Raw genomic sequence first — 14,972 nt, 5'->3', positions numbered from 1 at the left:
TCCATATGTTCATCCATGCTTCGACCAATTAACATCTCATCCATCAATGTAAGTCAAACAGTCTTTATAAAACAGATTTCAAAAAAACTCACATTTTCTTAAGCGTCCTGGCAACAAGACTCCACAGTCTGCTTTGGAGATTTTTTTTTCTGCCTAAAAAAAATTGAAATTGCTGAAGAAAAATGCATTAAAAATGTTCACAATTAATTAAATTTTGTTTGAGGATAACTTAATTCTAAAAAACTAGAAAGGCATGTGATTGTCATGATTCCTTAATAAAGAACAGCTAGAACATTATAAACATTCTTAGCTGTGTTCTAGTTACTATGTATCTCACAATTTTCATTGTGAAGCTGTTTAAATTAAGAAGGGCTAATATTTCTTTTTCTTTTATTTTTTTTCAGTGTCTCTGGGCCAGCTGGAGGTGGTTTTGAAGGTTTCAGTAGGAGACTCTTTATATTGAAATTGTCGTGATGATTAATGTAACAGAATAACGGTTTTGGAAAATAAGTCTTACCTTAATTCCACTTTTAATTAATTTAGTTTCAGCTGCATGTGAAAACACAAAATTCAAGATTTAAACAAATTTAAAATGGCCTTTTTTTGGAGTGACAGCTATACCTGAAAAAATGGAAGTGGAAAAATCTTTAGAAGAATAATGTTTTTAGAACTTGGCATTATACATATGATTTCTTGGGAAAATAAAGGAACATTGAGGGGAGAATTATCTTTTAAGCTTTCTGTTTAAATCACCAGATAATTCAATAAACAGAGGAGCACATTGCTCTGCTTGTCATATTCTCAGGTTTAATCTCAGCTGTAAGAAGCTAGTCCATTGTTAAGACTGAAAACCTCTGCTGTGAAAGGGAAATACAATAACCTTTGCTGCAGAGACACCAGGCGTTTTTCCCTAACGAGCACTGTTGATAGAGTGATGTTTAATCTTTGATGGCAATATCTAGGATGTATTGAATTGCAATAAAACCACTTTCCAGACACAGTATCTTCCAGGATTATAAAATATATGGACAAACCATATGATTCTGTATAATGGCATTAAATGCTACCTTGTAGTGCCAGGGACATTTGGGTATTGTTGTAATTTTGATGTCTTACACAGGAAAAATCCAGAATGTTTGATGGCTTTGTTAAGTGGCAAGATTTTGTTCCTGCATTTCAGGTCAGCAGTAAATTCTTACCTTATTACTGTTATAAAACTCAGAAACCTGAAGCTGTGTTATATGACTCTCCCCTAGGAAGGGTCAGTGATTCACTTCTTTTGCTGCTACATAATGATGGTAGGAAGCACCACATTTGCAGAAGAAAATTAGGAAGGATTGTGATCCAAACTCAGTACTACACAATTGCAATTTAATGTACTACTATAGAAAAATTAATTTTATTATCATGATCAAAGTGGATTCTCACTGGAAGAATAATTTGGGAGGGAATTAGAATTATTAAAGTACTCTGAGAATTGTGCATGAGCTAAAAATGAAAGGGAAGAGTGGAAGGAAGAAAAGGCTAGAAGCAGAAGTAGAGTGATATGCAACCATTTTATATTATATCCTTCATCAGGCATCTGAGTGGCTCATAATTTTTGAAGTCCTGTCTCAATGTAGGATAATATTTAATCCTAATCCTGCAAGATAAGTCATGGCTTTAATGTCTGTGGTCCAGTCTTATGCTCTAAAAAAGCAGAAAAATCATCACCCTTCTCCACATGAAGCCCCTGACTGAGGGAATCAAAGAAAAAAGGCTCATGTCCCTTAGGGCCTTTCCTTGGCTATCTTTCTAAGACCCAGCAAATTGTCACCACTGAAAAGTAAAATCCAGGTTTCAAACCAATCATCTCTGCAAACTGGAACCCAGGAGAAAGTTGGGATAAAGGGTTAATGTGGTTCCAGTAACTTAGCACTAGGCAGGAATCTGTCTTCGTGTTCCATAGCTTCAAACACATTTCATTTCCACCTCTAGGCAATAGCAAAGTATGTTACCAAATTCATGGGACAGGATTAAGCCTGTTGTAGCCAGGGAATTTTTAAAATGAACTGGGATTAATCTTGCCTTCCAATTAAATGCTAATCATTTAGTCTAAACTAGCACTTAGCTTTCTGCTATAGCCAAGGGAAAAGGACAGACACCTCTAAAGAGTGATTATTCCAACTGCTACTGAATATCCAGGGTGGAATGAACCACCTTTCATGAATGTCTATAAATCTCCACAGAATACAGGAGTCTGGATGATCCACTAAACTCACAACTTTATTTTGAATCATGTTAAACTAGATGGGATTAATTTCATTCCTGGTGATTAAAATAAGGCATTTTGCACGCTGACATCAATTGTCCAGACAAATATAAACAATGTCAAATACAGATGTAAAATACATCTGCTTCTATCCAGCCTCATAAATAGAAGAGTCAGCTATTTAGCTAATTACTACTTTTTTTCCAGATAACATTACTGAAGTCTGGCATGAATAATCTGATTCACCGACTTTTCCTAAATGTCTAGATTTAAATCTATAGATTGTTCTAAATCTCTCAATTTCTCTGAAAGAAAAGCAATCTTAGGATTGCTTACAATAGTACTGGTTATGTCAAATCATCATCAGCTTTCTGTGGGCCTGATATAATTTTACAGCCCAAATTACATTTGTTTTATTTTGAAAAGATGAAAAAAAAGAGCATTTAGGCTAGAAATATGTCTATCATGTATCACTGGCTTTTGTTAAGTAATTAAAATTGAAACCACATTAATACCAATTACTCGAGGTGCAGTGATTCTGTAACTTGTGCTCTGCTGTTCTGAAGCTGCAGAAAGCCAAACAATGGGAACTTTAGGATGTTGTGGTCCTCAATAATGTCACAGTTCCTTGAGGACCAAGTCATCCCAGTTACAAAGAATGATGGCAGTGTCACATGCATTGCATTCCCTGCCACTCATCAATTTTCCAGACTGGAGATAGGGAAATGTGGGATGTGGCTTTTCTAACTTCCTTATCCTTTTTGAAATGAGGCCTGTTTTCAGCGAGCCTGACAAACAAGTTTCTTTGGAGATGTTGATCATTTCCATTAGCAGCAGACAGTAGTTTTTCCTCTGGCTTTCCCCAGTCAGGGAGAATACAAATCTGCTTTGTAGAAGGCAGCTCACATAATCCTAGGGGCTTCTAGAGTTTCATTTTGTTTAATGGAGTTTCATTATGCTGGGGTAGTGAGGTGGTTAATACCTACCAGACCAGCTGAAAGTTTTCTACCCCTGTGAGTTCCTGTCACATTTAGTTTACTTCTTCTGCAAAATAAGTTGGGAGTTCTTTGTAGGTTGGTCTTAGGTTTAATTCAAGGACACTCAGTCTTTGAATGTCTGCTGTAACTGGCCTCTACTGGTTGTTGGTCATGCTGTACTTAAGGAGAAATCAAAACACAGATCATAGATACAGTCAGACAACAATAGATAGATAGATAGATAGATAGATAGATAGATAGATAGATTAGATAAATAGATAGATAAGCAGACAGACACAATCTCAGGGACAAAGAGAGCTTTTACACAGATGTGTCATGCATAGAGTTCCCCACAGTCCACAGTTTTTCATTTCTAGGGATGGTGTATCCCTAGTCATCACACTGCCAAAAATCAGAAGGGGAAAACGTATTTACTTATTGTCCTAGCATTCCAGCTATGGAATGTGCACAGAAAGGCAGTGGTGTTCCCAGCTAAAGCTGTGTTCACCTTCAGGAAAGAGAGCAGACCCAGGGAACTGTGATGTCCCCATTCTGTGGTGGGTTATGTAGCAAGGCAATACCAAGACTGGCAAGACTCCTGAGTCCCTGCTTGGAGTCATGCAAGGAGTGTTGGAGGTGAAAGAGCTGCAGAAGGGATGAAGAGTTTGTCTGGGATCAGTGTTTCCTGGGACCATGCAAAGAACCCTGATGGTGCCAGGCACTTTTGGGAGAGAGGAAAGTTTTCTGGCAGGATAACTGGGCCAGTTCACGTGGGCAGCTTGGATCAGGAGCATTAACCCTGGAACAGGGCTGTTCTCCACAAAGCTTCCTTGGACATCCTGCAGCAATTGGTGTAAAACAAAAAATAAACCCAGCTTCAGCATGAAAGACCAAAGTCTGGGTCCATTGCTTTTATATTTGCATCTAGAAACATACCAAAACCAAATTAGGCTGGTACGTCATTGGGATAACAGAACAAATGACAGGACAGCTACAGAACATGCCATGATTTTGCCGTATGAAAAACAGTTTTCTTTGTGTGATTTCAGGAGACAATTAGCCTTCTAGATAACTTTAGCTGATATTCATCTTTATTCCTCTATCACCTGTAAGTACTGGTGAAGAAATTACTGACTTCATAAGGAATTAAAACTACACTTTTAACTCCAAAGCTTTGTTAAAATTTCCTTGACCTTTTACACCTTTTTGTTAATTTGAAAGGATATTTTCAGCAAGTCTGAGATCTTCATTGAAATGACTGCAAAGCAATCCCGAATTCTTCCAGTGAGCTGAGCTACAGGGCACAAGGAAGTAAAACAATCTGCCTTGTGCTCAGGAACAAGAGGCATTTCTTTGTATCAAAAGTAAATCCAGCTGCTGTCAGCAATGGCTGCCCTTCTTTGTTACCCCGTGGCTCTTCACAGCTTTGATTGAGTTTTTTAATAACTACATTGTAAATCTGCCATAATTTTCACCTCAAATTTTGAGTTACTTTTCGTCTAACAATGTGCCAAAGAATATATCTTCGACCTTTCTTTACCACCAGATGAAAGGCAGATGGGAATAATTCTTTTTGTTAGTTCCTACTCCACTCACATATCTTCCTTCTTAAAACATGTCCCTGCAGGCACTTCTGTTCTCCACAGACATGTTTTCTTCATCCTTATTCTGTCTCTTTGTTCTGTTATCCCATAGGACTCCCTTTTCAAGGAAGTTTTTAAGTATTCATTTCTTTTCCCCAAATACTTTTATAATACATTTTTTATTGTGGTGCTCGTTATGCTGGACATCCCCAATTACATCAACTGTCTCGACCTCATACAGAGACTGTGGACACATACCTGGGCAGAGAGCAGCTTTCAATCTGCTTCTGAATCATCCCTTCCACCAAAGGAAGAGAAAGGTCACAGCAAGGTTTCAAAATCATGGTCAAAAATCTATAGATGTTGCATCAGAACCAGATAAAAATCAAAAGTTTAGCTAGTTCTTAGCTTTAAAGCAGGCTGAAACAATGGGGAGAAGAAGAGAAGCAAGAAATACAAAAGTACTTGCAACGTAGAAGAAGCAACTAAAATGAGCTGAGCACAGGCTATAACCAAAATTTCTGTATAAGAGATGAAATTGCAAATAAATTGCAAATGGGATACAAAGAGGAAAGAAAGCCATGGTCTCTGCCTCTCTGTCCTAGGCACTGCAGTAAGAGTTCAGGGCTCCAGATACCTGTGTTTTTCAGAATGCCATTGAGTTTGTAAGTGCTGGAAAACAGATGCTTTGACTGTTCCTGCATTCCTTCTGGTAGTTGTTAAAGACTGAAGTAACACATTGCCTGGTGAACTCAGCTGAAATATTAAAAGCCCTCAGCTGCAGACAGGCTGACCCAAAAATGAACACTTTCTTAGCTGGTGGAGAAATCCTTTCCTAGTGAGATTGGATTGCTTGGTATCCTTTAAAAATTGCATGAGATATTTTCCTTTTCCTTTTTTTATTTTCCTAACCCCTCTATGGGGTGTTGACTGGAATCTCTCACTGAACAAGAATATGTTTAATATGCAAAACTGCAGCTTTTAATATCACTAATATCACTCAGTTTTAGCAAAAAAAAAAAAAAAACAAAAAACAAAAAAAAGAAAAGACTACTGCACCAGAGATAATTATCAGGTAAATTTTGTTGTATGGCCCTTCATTACTGCTAGCAAATATTTTTATTTATCAGTGGAAAGTGACACCAAAGAAGGCTTGAGCTCCACTTCCTTAGACAATTTACAAATTCAAGATAAGAAATTAGCTAATAAATTGTAAATACATACCTATGTGTGGTTGCATTATTTGTGAGCATATCAATATTTCCTGTTAGCAGCAATTTATGCATGGGTGCTTCCATATGTGCAGAAAAAATAATACATCAGCATACACAGGCATGATAAGTGCAAAATTAATGCTATGTGTCATTCTTGCAGACATTTTTTTAATTACCACATTTCCAAAAAAATAGCATCATTTGACTTAAGCAGGTATATCAGAGCAGTGGTGTTTGAAATGGAGCTTTGGGAATCATCTCACCCAACAATTCCACTCAGAGCAGAGTCTGCCAGGCCATGTCCAGTCACGTTTTGAATGTTTCCACAGCATCCCTGGGCAAACTGTGCCAGATGACATCCAGAGGAAGAAAGTATTTTCTTATCTTTACACAGAATTTCCTGTGTTCTAATTTGTGCCCATTGCCTTTTGTCTTGTCACTGGATATCACCAAGCAGAGTCTGGCTCCTATTTCTTTACTCCGCCCCTTGGTATTTACATATAAGGACAAGATTCCCTGAGCTTTCTCATCTCCAAGCTGAATAAAATCATATAATCATGGAATTTTTTGGTTGGAAAAGACCTTTAAGGCCATTAGGTCCAGTTCTCAACAACTCCTCAAATGGAAGATGCCAATCTTTGTCACATTTGTGGCCTTTTGCTGGGCTCACTCCAGAATCTCCATGAATCCCTTATACGGAGGAGCCCAGAACTGGACCTGGCACTCCAGAGGTGTCTCACCAGGGCTGAGTATAGAAAAGCCAGTCTACAATATTCCCTCTTTCTCATCATCCCTGAGGCCACATATCCTGCTGACATCTTCTCCCTCCCTCCTCTCCTGTTAGAGCCCTCCCCATGCACATGGGCTGTGTGTAAGAACTCCCTCTTCCCTGGTCCCAGAGGGTGACACAGGGCATCCTTCAGTGCTCTGGGCCTCCGTCCTCCTGGGGAAGGTTGCTCTGGGCCAAGGTCTCTGCTGTGCCAGGGGAGTTGATCCCATGTGTGCTGGGGCTGTGCCTTGTGCCATGTCACCACCGTCACCAAGCACATGTACACAGCTCCTATCCTCCTCTCTTGCACTCTTCTGCATCATCTGCTGCACCAAGTGCTGTGTCTTTTGGCTGCCTTTGCTAGCTGCACATGACCTTCACAGCTAGTTCAGTCTCCATTCTGGTCATCTGACAAACCCCTCTCTAAAAGTGCTGACATTTTTATGTCATGCCATCATATATTTTATGTATGCTTACAGAGAAATGGACTCAAGCTAACCTGTTTGAAACACTGCTCAAAGTCTTGTCCTTGCTCTTTTGCCTATACAAAATGCATGAGGAGCAGGTTAATAATGTAGTTATATTGAAGATATACTTTTGCATATAAATAAGTGATCAAATAAATGATAACACATGCAACAATGCACACACATGTGTGCCTTGCACGTGAGGAAACATCCAATAAAGCATTCAGCTTGGGATGCACAGAGATGTGGCAGATGTTACCACAGTGCCCAAAAGCCAAGAGCCAAATTTACAGAGCTCATTTAGAGGCCTGAAGGGACCTAGGCTCTGTATGGGGACACTTTAGGCTTTCAGACAGGGGTTTGCCACTGCCAGCACTGTGGTACCAAAGACAGACCTGCCTGGCAGAGCATCAGTGTCTGTATTTGCCTAAGGAGCTACATCTGTAATAGGGGTCCTGGGTAAAGGGCATTTAGTGCCTAAAATAATCTCCTTCCTTTGAACAACTAGAGTAGTGTTATGTGGCTCCTACAGCCAAATGAAGGCTCTGGCATCACAGGTGTTGCCTGTTTGAGCAGCTGGCACACCTAATGAGAGCACCCTATCCACTGGATCCTGGAGAGAAGGGGACCCCTCAACACCTTCTCTGCACAAACTGGGCTGGCATGCAGTCAGGAAAGCCAAACTGCAGGGTTTGCTTGTTTCTTATGATGTACTATAATGGTGTACAAATGGTGTAATGATGAGACAGTAGCTGTTACCAATCCAGTCACCACTGGAATGTTCCTGAGAACATTCTAGGAATTTTAGGTTACATTAAGACTGTGACCTTTCTTATTGCTATTATCTAAGATTTTTTTTCTGAAAGATTCCTTATTGATTTACAAATATAAGAAAAATATCTCCTCTGTGTTTTCTGAGTTGTTCAGAGAAATAAGCCCCAAAACCTTAATTAGCAAGCAGACAAAGACAACAGATGCACAGCACCAATAATTTACAAAAATCTTACCTACTAAATTTATCCATGGAAAATATATATGGCAAGTCTAACATAGAATTTGCAATTGCCTGTTATGTTCTCCAAAACAGGATGGTTGTTAATTAGTGAACAGTATATCCAAGGACTCATTGTACTATTTTTTATTTCTACTTATTTTTTATTTCTACTTTGGTATTCTGAGATTTAAAGAGATTCTTGTATCCTCTCAGAAATACTGAAATTATATTTCTGAAGCAAATTTCTTACATCATGTCATTATCTTTAAAAGTGTTTGACAGAAAATATGATATCTGAGAGATTCCAGTGAACTGAAATTAAAATCAAATTAGTCATTTCCTAATCTGTAAATGACTATACCCTATACACCCCTTTTTAAATTGTGTAGCTCAGCCTTGCTTTTCATTGACCTCAGACCCTTTAAAAAATCTTAGTGGTAGAGTCGAACAGCACAGTCATAGAAATTGGCCTCAGCAGAAGAAGAAGTTTATTGACCTTCTGAACAACAGAGGCAACACAATGTGCATGACTTAAATTATGTGACTCTTTACATTGAATTAAAGTCACCCAAAGTGTCCCTACTGGGGGTCTGCATCAGAGTCCAAACCAGAACTTCTGTGTCCATACATTTACTGCCTGTCAGTAACACAAGGTAATGTGTGCTTTGGTCAGGTAAGGGACCAGCAGCTAGGGAATTAATTGTTAGGGTGGGGAAAGATTGTTTTTTCATGCTCAATGGGCCTAATTTAAGAGTTTCAACTGTTAGAGAAGGAAACCATGTTGAAACCTCTCAGTTTTATTAGTTCATTGAGTCATTCGGGATTCACACCAGAATTCCAAGCCTGATATGAAGCTTCCATTATGACTGGAACCAAGCCTTTACTATCTCCCATAGTTCATTAAAATTTGCACTTTTTTTTAATGGTCTTTTCTTTCCACACATCCTTTAGCATATGCTGTCTCAAACTGACCATTTGTTCAGCGTATAACAAGGTGCAGTTGTATTTTTTGGACAGTTTTTGCAAGGAACGAGGATCCTGAGTGACATTCCTCAGATTTTCCTCAGGTTTGTTCAGCTGAACAGCTGCTTTTGGCATCACTTCAGCAGTTGTTGTCTGAGAAGCTCCGTGGGCTGGCAGGAGATTTGGTTACTCCGAAACCACCCTTTCAGTTCCAGTGCTGATCAAGCCTTTTTCAGTCGCAAGTTCTCTGAGTGTCAGTGAGCCTCAGGGCTCGGTCCTGAGCCTTTCAGATCTTTCATTAAAATTAAACCTCCTTGAAGCATTGATTGTGCCATATGGCTTTCATTATCACGCGCACACTGATGATATTCAGGTTCGTGGTACATGTTAACCTTTCCTACTGAGGTCAGTAACAGTATCTCTGAGCATCTAACAGCTGTCTCCCTCTGGATGTATCATGATTTTTTAACATTAAACACAAACAGTAGGAGGCTCTTTTAATTGGCCATGACAGTTTCTATCCTTCTTTTGGTTTCATGGTAAAGGTTCCCAGTACCTTCAGCTGGGAACTTGGGTTTTATTCCTGATAATAATTTCTTATCTACTACTCATATTTTTTACTTCAGCATAAACCATGTCATAACATCTCATAAATTTTCCTGTACTTAATCATTACATCAGTAAAAGCATCCATCTATAAGGTTTCGGTTTTGTGTTTAGAGTCTGCCTTTATTCAAAATCAAATTTGTCATATCAACATATGCATACTCTTCTGCTTGGAGCACCTCCCCTTACACTGGTGGCATGTCTCCTAATAGCAGTAGGTAGCATGTGCTCAGTGGAAATTGAGTTCTGCTCTGAGGAAGGCTGTTCAATAAAGCAGCAGAGTCACTGTCCAATGGTCCTTTAAAGAGGCTGTTGTGTCCCAGTGGCTGCTCCTCTCCCAAGAGACAGTCATGGGGCAAGTAAAAAGATTCTCCTTAGATTAGGAGATAGTATCAGCACATATCAAGCTGTATCAAAGGCTAAGAAAAAAATATATTAAGGTTTTTATTTGGTGGTTATTGAGAAGTGACAGAGATTTTTCATTTTCTGCTTGTGCTGACTTATTAAGGTGCCTGTTGGTCTGACAGAGTTTAAGTGTGGTCCTAATCTGGGCAAAGACAAGCTTGTGCTTTTTTCATTTTAAACCAAAGAGTAACAGAGATACAAACTTCTGTCTGTAACAAAAAAAAAAAAAAAGAAATCAACAAACTACAAATTAGTTGAAGATTTTAAGGTCTGGAGATGAAGTGCAATACTATATTTGATGTATTTGATGTATTTGATGATGTATAATGGTGACTATCAGGTAAATAGTACATTAATATTTTACTATTGCCTGACTTTGGTTTCCATTGCAGCAGTGGGACCTGAAAGAGACATGGGAAGGAGATTTTTCTCATGGTAATGGATGTAGTGAGTTCTTTACAGTCAATATTGTGCTTGTCTGCACATGTTCAGCGCTCTAAGAAAAGAGCTCAGCTTTCAGCTTTGCATTGTTCCCCTCTGAGCACCTTCCCAACAAAGAATAAGGGAAAACATAAAGTCTGGATATGTTCTAAGGGCATCACCCTTACATAGGCACAGACTCTAACCTCTACCTGTGCAAGCTGCAGAATAGTGTTTGAGGAATTCTGTCAGAAATGCATGACAAAAACCAGCACTTGATCTGTTCTCCAAAGGTTTCCTTTGTGCCAGCTCTGAGTCCCTCGGGGCTGCCACACTGAGCTCCCTGCTGTCCCTTGGCATCAGTAGCTTCCATATTAGTGACCCTCTGTCTCTCCAGTCCGTGGGCAGAGGGTGACACCCAGCAGGGCTGCCCTGCACAAGGTGGGCTGTGGGTGAGAAATTCCCCTGGGAAGCTTTGGTGGTGCAAATCAGCTCCTCCTTGCTCAGAGGGGACACCACTGCGTGCTCAGGGCTGCGCCACACATCCCCACCCGAAGCTTGAGGCAGATCTTTGCTTTCTCAGATAAACTCAGGGGTAATTGCAGAGCTGGGGATTTCCCACTTCACATACATCTACTTCTACAACAGTCTGGGAACAAAGGGTCTGCCTGAGCCACCAGAGCACCCCAGCTCCTTTCTCCTCAGAGGCAGACACCTCCCATTACAGACATTTTTAATAAGCAGTCGTTATCTCATGAAGCAGTAGGAGAGAAGAATCTTGCTACCAGGCAGCCATAAGTCTTACTTTTTATGCATTTCACTGCTCAATGAACAGGCAATAATTCTAGCATTGAGAATCAAGGAAAAAAGCATTTAAAACAAAAAACATTAAAAAAAGTATTCTGCTTTACTGCATTAAGAAATGTTTTGCTTTTATATACTTCGATTTATACTTATAGAACTGTGAATCAAATGAAGCAAAGATAAGATTTGAAAAAAAAAATTGAAAAAAAAATTCTTTATGGATAAGGATGGAAGAGAAAATCTGGTGGAAAAAACATTTTGTTGTAGTATGGTCTTATTTAGTTTGGAATAAGCTTGTTTTTTCCAATGCAAAGTTGGGAAAATGCATCTTCATTTGGAAAAAAATGCTTCAAAATGACCTTCAACTGGAATTGTGGTCATTACAAGATGAAAGGATGGAATCATACATGTTTTAACAATGTTGCAGGGAAAGAAATAAATTTTAACAAGCCAAATACGTTCTATGGGAGCAGGAGGAAGATCAGGGAGAATTGTGTGGGAAGTTTGATTGACAGTTATTTGAAAGTAGAAGGAATAATAATGGGTTATTCTCCAATTTTCTAGCATTTCTCAAAGTGTAACTAGATGGAATCTGGAGATAAATAAAAGAACAGAGAAAAACTTCCAATACTGGCTGTGAATGCAGTAACCACAGAAAAGGTTTCTCTGAATTTAAAGGCCTGTACCACATGCAGTCAAATAATTTGTAGACCAGTATGGGCAGTATAATTTCATTTTCTTCCCTATATTTTGGACAACATTTCCCTTCCCTCCCCTCCCAGAAATCTTAAATGAAATAATGTATGTTATTCATGTATGTCATAACAAGACAGAATAGAAACAATTACAGTGAATAAATCTATTAATACAGATTACAAAGCAAAATAGTACAAAAAAACTCTTTCCGTTTGTTTCCTTATCTTCTGTGTAGTTATTGATGAAGGCACAACTAGCACCTCAGTGTTGGACACATCCATTATAGTGAATTCTAGGGGGATTTCCCCTGCTTAGAGTATGCTTACAAATAATTTTTAGAACAGTTTTCTTTGTCAGAACATCCAAGTCACTTTCACTGAACTCCTATAAATTAGTTTTGTTTTTCTTATTTTCTAAGCTCATTCCTTGTTGGGAATACCCAATAAGATCAATAGCAAACAGGATCTGGAAATAAATGTGTCTCCAAAGTCCCCCTGGAACAGTTTCTTGGAGATGATTGTTGAGAAAGTTCTTAAAATGCAGCTGTAAAATTTCCTAATCCCAGTCCCCTTTCTTGTTATGACCAATAAAGGTTTTAAGAAGACAAGCAAAACACTACAGTAAAAGCATACAAAAATACAGACCCAAATACACTTTTCCATTCTCCTGTGAAAGAGCTGTGTTTATCAGACACCCTTCCACCTTTCCATATTCACTACCTACAGCTACCCTATTGCTCCAGACAGTGGAGTGTGGTTTTGAACAACAATCTGATTGATAGAGCAAGCAAAACCACTAATTTCTCCTGCCATGGCTGAATTGTGTGTCTCAATGCTCAGTCCTAATAAACATGGTTCTCACAGGGCTGCAGAGGCTACAGCAGCACAGGATCCTGGTTACAAACTGCTGGACACAGGGGAGCTTTCTTCACAGCATTTTTAATGCTTCCATTATATGGCAAGGCATCGCTGGCAGATGAGTAACCTTGAGCATCACAGTAAACTTAGAAAGTAAACTGAAATGAATTCTGGTCATGTGAATATCAATGTGATCTAAAATGTCATTGTCTCCATTCCCATTGAAACAAATTTGAGATGAAAACAACAATGTCTGGCCCAGACTGTGGTGCCTATCTCAGACTTTTCATAGTTCTTTGCTGCTGAAAATATTTTCCTTAGACCTTTTTTTTCCCTACAGTACAGTTTTATAGGCTAATACTTGCCACTTTACTAAAGCTAAATTAGAAAAATAAATCTGAAGTATATGGACTGAAATACTACACATAAAAAAAATGTCAAATTAGAAAAATAATAAACTAACCCTGAAGAGATTTTATTTCTATGAAAAAGGCACTTTAGAGCATTTAAATTCAAGTTAAACTCAAGCTGCTTAGGGCCATTTTGGCTATTCTCATAAGACTGACAAATTTCACATGGGGGAACTATAAATTTGGTAAAGAAATGAATGAATAACTGAGACCTAATTTGTTTTATTTTACTTGACTATTTAAATTATATATAAATCTTAAAATAGTTGTTGCCTAAAGCTACCTCTCTTTGCTCATATAAAATGTCTTCTATTGAATATATTCCTTTAGTATCTTTCACCCAGGCATCCTAAAAACATGCAGAATTCCAAAATAATGTAACATACAACTGAAGAAAAAAAAAATGTTTTGTGTTCATTCCAGGATCATTCAGAAAATCCTGTCTGAGAACCACAGAGGAGGTAGGGCTAATATCAGTGAAGACCTAAAGCAGCAAGTTATGTAAGGTGTTACATATGTGTGACATGCTTGGCTTTCAGAACATAATCTGAAATGTAGAGTGAAGACCTGGAATATCTTCTAAGTGAATGCATGAAAGATACTCCAGAGGAGCTATTCAGAGAAACACATTTTCAGAGTGTAGAGGTACTACAGCTTTATTCTGTTTATTATTTTTGTTGATCATCTGGACTGTCTACCATTTTTGTTCACAATAGTTCTGTCTTCCAAGTTCTTTAATCAATAGCTTGTGATTAGCAAGCTCTAGGCTTTAAGGCAACCTCTTTGTTTGTTTTTCTGATCATTTCCAAATGTTTCCTATGATGATTTTTTCTGAGATACATCAATTCCATCTGCTCCTTAGTGTACATTGGCTCTGCTTCATTTCACATCTGAATTGCATTGTTCCAGAGTTTGAATTAGTACCTCTTGTATGCTACATCACCTATTTATCATGATTTCTACATTTGCATCTTCTCTCTTCCACTTGTCTGAGCTAATTATTGCAATAAATAATAACTAATTCATCAAAATTAAGCACTTTTCTATACATTGCAGCATACCTCTAAACTATATTTGAAACTCCTTGCAAAATAATATTTGTGACATGTACAGAATTAATGGCTATTGGAAAGATGAAAATTAATAAAGACATTGAGGGTAACATTACTACATAGATATGAAAAAATACAGAGCCCTGTAAAGAATATAAACTCCCGTTTGTTTATTAAAAAATAATATAGACAAGTTGTTACTGAATTTATGTCTAGAAAGCCAGTAGTTCTCTGAAAATCTTGAGTAGCACTCAGATGTACTATCTCATTAGGAAGATATTGTATTTATCTTCTGGAAATAGGTATGTTTACAGGCAAGGCTTCTGCTTGACCTTCACCCAGAAACAGCCAAAAGTATCTCCATACAGAAGAGAAAGACTCCAAAGGGCAGTCAGCAGTTGCAGGATGTGGTAAAACTGACACCTGGATAAAGTTTGTTAATCATAGGCACCAGCTGGGAATAGTTCCTTAGCAATGGAACAAAATATATGAAAAGGAATTTGT

This window comes from Melozone crissalis, unplaced genomic scaffold (genome assembly GCF_028551555.1).
Source record: "Melozone crissalis strain CALT ecotype California unplaced genomic scaffold, PUWL_Pcris_2 ptg000013l_1, whole genome shotgun sequence".
In the NCBI taxonomy this organism is placed as follows: domain Eukaryota; kingdom Metazoa; phylum Chordata; class Aves; order Passeriformes; family Passerellidae; genus Melozone; species Melozone crissalis.
The sequence above is the reverse complement of the archived record's forward strand: the minus strand, read 5'-3'. Positions refer to the sequence as shown.